Here is a 6075-nt window from a genome sequence, read left to right on the forward strand (position 1 = left end):
CAGTCTGAGGAGGTGCATGGCAAAGTCGTTGTTGTCTCATATCCCATGTAAGGATATACGGTCCATGCTCCTCCCTCCAATTCTTTTCCACCTTCCCACACAAGTCTATTCTATGCAGTCTTTCATCGTACACAACATGGTCGGACCGCTCTTGTGCCAACCCAAACTGACGAAGGACACGATCTGGGTGGTGCATCTCTACTATGCAAAAACACACAAGTGGCACCCTTGCCGTCCACATATCCCTCCCTGCAACGCAAAAGTCAGGAAGGTGGCCAAAGTCTGCCTCGTATGGCTGCCACACAATCTACAATAGAAACTAAAAACAATTATCATAACATCAAGGAATGTGAAACAAGGGAGAATACATCGATAAAGGGAAAAACAAAAATTAAAACAAAAGATATGTTAAAGGATGAAGCAATCATATTCTTAAGGAAAATTAACATAGCCAAACAGAATTTTTGTTTGCCATACTTGGTCTGGCTGCATTCTAACTAATTGCTCGCGATAGTGGATCAAGGCCATGCCGGATGGCTTACTCTTCGAGCTTGGCACCCACACCCACCTATAGTTACGAGCGAATAACATAAGATAAGATAATACCCATGTTATAGTTACTAAGAAGAGTACATTGCAGAACACACACAATATTAGAAAAATACTTACTTAAATGCAAGTGGAGCATATGGCCATGGGCCATAATCACATCCAGGTGGGGGCTCTATCCTCGGGCACAAGAATGGCAACCTTGTCCATGCCCAATACTGGACCAATGTGCACGCCCCACCAATCTACGATGCCCCTTTCTTGCTTGCCCGACACAACTCTCTGTACAACCAGGCCAAGCAACCACTACCCCAACTATACTGTGGCGGATCACGAAGGTCACGCATGAACGCCAAGAACATCAAATGCACCTTATCTCCCTACTTGTCCATGAAAAGCTTATCCCCTAGCAGGGCTAAAATATAGCACCGGGCATACTGGTGTATCTGCATCTCCGTTGCGTCATGAGGCAGTGGCGCTGCAATGGCATCAACAAGGCGGTTGATGAGAATTCTTTGCCCCGCCAAAGTTTTGTTGTCATTCGCCGGAGTAAAACCAAGCAACTCCATGCACAGATCTCGCCAATCCCCATCCACCACAGCAATCGGCCCAACCAAGACCTCACCGTCTATAGGAAGTCCAAAAATGACCTCCACATCTTGTAGGGTGATTGACATCTCACCATGTGGAAGATGGAACGTATGCATCTCCAGCCGCCATCGCTCAACTAGGGCCGATATTAGGGAATGATCTATCTCTCTGGAAGGGGCCCTAAACAATCCTTCCAGCCTTAACAACTTGATAATGTCAATCACCCGATTATCTCCCATCTGAATGCTTGCCATCTCCTTAGTGCGACCATGGCACGTAAGTGGGCCTGGGTCCTGCAAAATCGATAAAAATTATAGTGGTTGTTACAACTACAAATATAACTTTGAAAGAACTTGCTAACTAAAAGTCAAAGACAACGTAAAAATTAAAGCGGTTGTTAGAACTAGATATTTCACCTCGCCATTCCAAATGTCCTCTGATCGATGATATCGTTGTCGCGTCAATAGTGACTCATCAAGCGGACCAGGGTGCAAGATCTGTGGCTCGTCATTAATCCGAGGCTCCATACTGCAAACATTCAGATACTCAACTGTGAGATCATTAATAGTGTGGGGGCAAAGGAATGCTATTCTACATGCAAGGAAAATCTATACTGAAGAGCAGCTTATTGGCATTATTTAAAAAAGGATGCTAAAAGAATGGAAAGCAAGAAGAAGTACAGCCTTGATCTTTTATGTTCCTATGTTTACCTATTCATTTGAGTTAAGCTGAGTGGTATTGAGTTTGTACACTAAAGATTCATTGTTGAACACTAATGCAACAGGTTATCATTGGTAGTTTGACCTTTGAATTTGTAGGAATTTCTAACTCTCAAGGAGATTTATATATTCTATGGGGATGTGGATGACTTTTTGTCCCATGGCATAACCAGCTACACTAGCTTATTAAACTAGGCAATGTGAATCAGAAAGAAGAAATGAATAGAGGGAAGAGAATTGGATAATGTTATGTTAAAGTAGATGAGTCATACTTTTCATTATGCCCTTGATCTAGTTCACTGCGGTATTATTTCCATTGAAAGTAAAATGACAACGTGCAATATTTGGATGTAATAATTTTAGTTGACAAGTTGCAAGTAATGAGAGTGTAACATTTTTTTCCCCTTTCTTTTTGATAAACAGAGAATTCATCACTTTTGAATGATGGTCAAGAAATTTGGACAAATTTGACTCTTAATTTTAGCAAAGCATGTTTAACCAATATTTCCAGTATTAATTTCAAAGTAGACAGTGTAGTCAGAATTTGGGCATCTTCCACTATACAATATTCCAATCAACACACTTTTTTCTTAGTTTGTCAAATTTAGGGCCCTTTGATGTGGTTGGACAGGAAAGATGGAAGAACGAAAAAGGTGCCAATGCACGAAACATTAAATTCCAATTTCAAATTTTAGTAAATTGGACCATGAAGATTTGGAAACCTAGATTTATGTCCTTTCTATGGAGATCTCTCTGGTTTAAAGGAAAAATTATTTGTAAGACGGTCTTAAGGAACAGAAATATGCGGATTTTACAGATGTGTGAGATTTATCAAACTTGAGATAAGCACCCTTGAAAAATCCATTTGTCGCAAAGAAAATGGTAAACTAAATCCAATTACTCTTGACTAGTTCATCTAAACATTAATATATTTTAGGTAGGCTTCAAATTCAGTGAATCAGTATGACCATTATCTTATTTGAAAAAGAAATGTTATATTCACAATATTTTCACAGCAAATTTTAAAAAACATGTTGTTACTGACTATTATTGGTAGATAAAAAATGTATGAGTAATAGTAGTTTCAAATTAAAACAAATAACAATTTAACACTTAAAAATTTGTTGTGAAAGTGTTATAGTTTATGGATGTAGCACTTCTAGGTCTAAAAATGAGCTCATTACTAATCCTACTCCAAACAACCCGGCCTGTTATTCTCCTTTTTTCTACAGTTTAATCTTCAACTTTCATTATGGCAATATCATGATTGAAACATTATATATAGATAAATCTAATTAAAAGGAAGATAACCTTAATCATAGAAGAGAAGTGTAATCCAACGAACTGAAGAAGGAAAATCATAACTAAAACACAACTAAATTGTTGATAACAATCGTTTATTACTTTATCTATTTTTGAGATAAACACAAAAGCTTAGTTGTTTTTATTTTTTTATTTTTTATTTTGCTTCTTCAATTACCGTTAATCTATTTCTTCTCAAAAAGAAATTACCGTTAATCTATAAGTTAAAGTTGAATTAATCAATTTTTGGAGCGCGATGTCTGTTGACTATTAGGTTTAGGGCAAAGAATTTTTTTTTTTTTTTTTAAATTGACTATAGAGTTATTATTCGATTAATAATTTCTAAGTTTATGCAATATGACAATCTAAGTGGCATAAAAATAATATTTTATTATAGTCATTAGCTACTTCAATATTTTTCATCAATTATATAACAAATATGACTACTTTAACATAAGACAAAAAGTTAGAAACTGAACTTTTACATTTGAAATATTAGGGAGAAAAAAACATAGTAATTTACTCAATGTATGGCTACTTTAGCATCAATTTCAATAATTATGTAAGGAGTGTCAAATTTATCAACACTTTAGCATCCATTTCAATTATTAGGTCATGAGTGCCTAATTGCAAGGCTAAATGTAGGAAAGCTAAGCAAGGGCTGAGTTGTTTCTAGTCAAGGGCCAACTTGTACTTATACGTATAGCAAGGAATAGAAAAAAGCTTCTAAAAATCTTAACTTCGAGTTCTCTGTATTGTGGCTATATTATCTCAGCAAGTTAAACTAATATTGGGTCTTTTTCAAGGATCTAGGATGGGCTCAAAGGCCTCTTTCAACATCATCCTAAATCCAAAACCATGATCCCATCCCATTTTAGGCCCACATGATCCAACAACACTAAAGTTGGATTTATAATTTCCCCATTGGTATCACAAAACTAACAACAACTCACGATGACAAAGGGAGGACATTCTCTCTCTCCTAAATACAGCTCAAAAAGATGATTCTTTGGTATGACTCAATAACCAATTTATCCCCAACCGTTGAATCCAGCGTAAACTATATTGACTTTGTCAAATCTAACAGTTGAATTATGTGTTTCACTAGAGCCATACTTCATAAAATTTGTTGAATTGTGTACTGATTTTGACAAATAATTTTCATCATAAATCTCATGTATTGAGACAAATATTACTCAATATGCTATGAATTTTAGTTTATAATTCAATTTATTCAAATACCAGAAAAACTTCTGAAGTATTGCCATATTATTTATTCTGCCTCAATTGAGCAAGTCTGAATTTCATACCTATAAGTAAAGCTGTTAATTTGATATGACAAGCCAAATGCAAGTAGTTGAATAAAAATAGAATGCTTTTTTGATTTTCCTTGCCATAGTTTTATATGTTGCATGTTATTTTTCCTCTCTCTATATTTCTGTTGTACCTCAGCTTTTGTATTGACAATGCCATGAACCTTTATCTAACCCTGAGATGATTGGACCTATACAGCTATCTAGCTCTAAAGCTATGCGGCAACCAAGGGATTTGCCAATCCAAGCTTCTACCAGTTACAGGTGCAAAGGTACACTGGTGCTACGTAAATCCAGACAGAGCTGAAAAACTCTTCCATTGTGTCCTCGAAGGCAAGGGTACATCTTCTAGTAGGAATTGTTAAAATGTATGAGTCCTTTATCAAGTCCATGAGCGTAAGCAATGGTGAAAATTTACAGCACTAGCTAATCAAAAAGCTGTTTGACAAACCCCATTTTCCTCTCATGTAAATCATAATTTATGGTGCCATTACATCTAAAGCTACAAAAAATGATCTGAAAATCAAGTCATTGGTTACACAGCTTGATGGGCCTTATTCAAGCTGGGTGCATTAAAATTTTAAGAAGGTAAGGCCTTTTTTCTCAAAGAAAAAGACCTCTATAATACTGAATTAAAACTGGTGTTGTAAATTTTTTTTTTATATAAGTAATGATATTTAATTCAGGAAAGAGTACTTCATATACACATATGGTGGACACAAAGTAGCCTAAATAACAGGTGTTGCAATTTTTTATGACAAAAATTGATTTTACAGCAATAGTCAACTATGAGAGCCTATTTTGCTGTCACTATATTGCTCCTGAGTAACTAAAACTAGAAACATATTTTATATACATTGGGTTATAATTTTTTTCTAATAACTCAGAATATTTTCTGAAGAGTTTCTGAATCTTAAATTCAAATCATTACCATGTACTTCAAACATAATGTTTCTGAAGCCTTTCATGTCCTATTACCTTAGTGGATGTGCAATGCCTGAGAAATTACCATTAATCAATGGTCTCATTCTTCCTTAAGTATGGAATAAGGTTGATGCAGCTTAACGAAATTTTCAGTTGATCGTATACCAAGAGCTTGAATATTTCAACTATGCAAAAATTTGTCTCAATGTGGATATCAATGCCACAGCTTTGTTTTGCATACAGTTTACGGTTCCCTAAAGAATGCCAGGTGAAGCTTTTGATTATAACTTTCTCATAATTAGTGCCAGGTATCATATACTTGTGCAAATAGTTGGTACTTGCTGTAGTTTAGCAGAAATTCAGAAAGAAAGAGGGGAAAAAGGGGGTGACACGTAGTTTTGTACAATTACATCAGGAAAATGCATCAAAGTTGTCGCAACCTTTGCACCAAAAGACGCAGCCATGCATTGAAGGTTGGCTTCAACTCATGACTTCTGGAACTAGAATAAACACTTATGGCATAATCAAATACTCTAGTTGATATTTCACTCAGCTTATTGCTATAACGAGGCTGTAGCATAAGTTGTCCTACATTCTCAATTCACAGATAAATATAAATATAAACTACATTCTTAACCAAATGTAACTCCAACCAATGAAAGACTCTTGATCCCATA

Source organism: Castanea sativa, chromosome 2 (assembly GCF_040712315.1).
Source record: "Castanea sativa cultivar Marrone di Chiusa Pesio chromosome 2, ASM4071231v1".
NCBI lineage: Eukaryota > Viridiplantae > Streptophyta > Magnoliopsida > Fagales > Fagaceae > Castanea > Castanea sativa.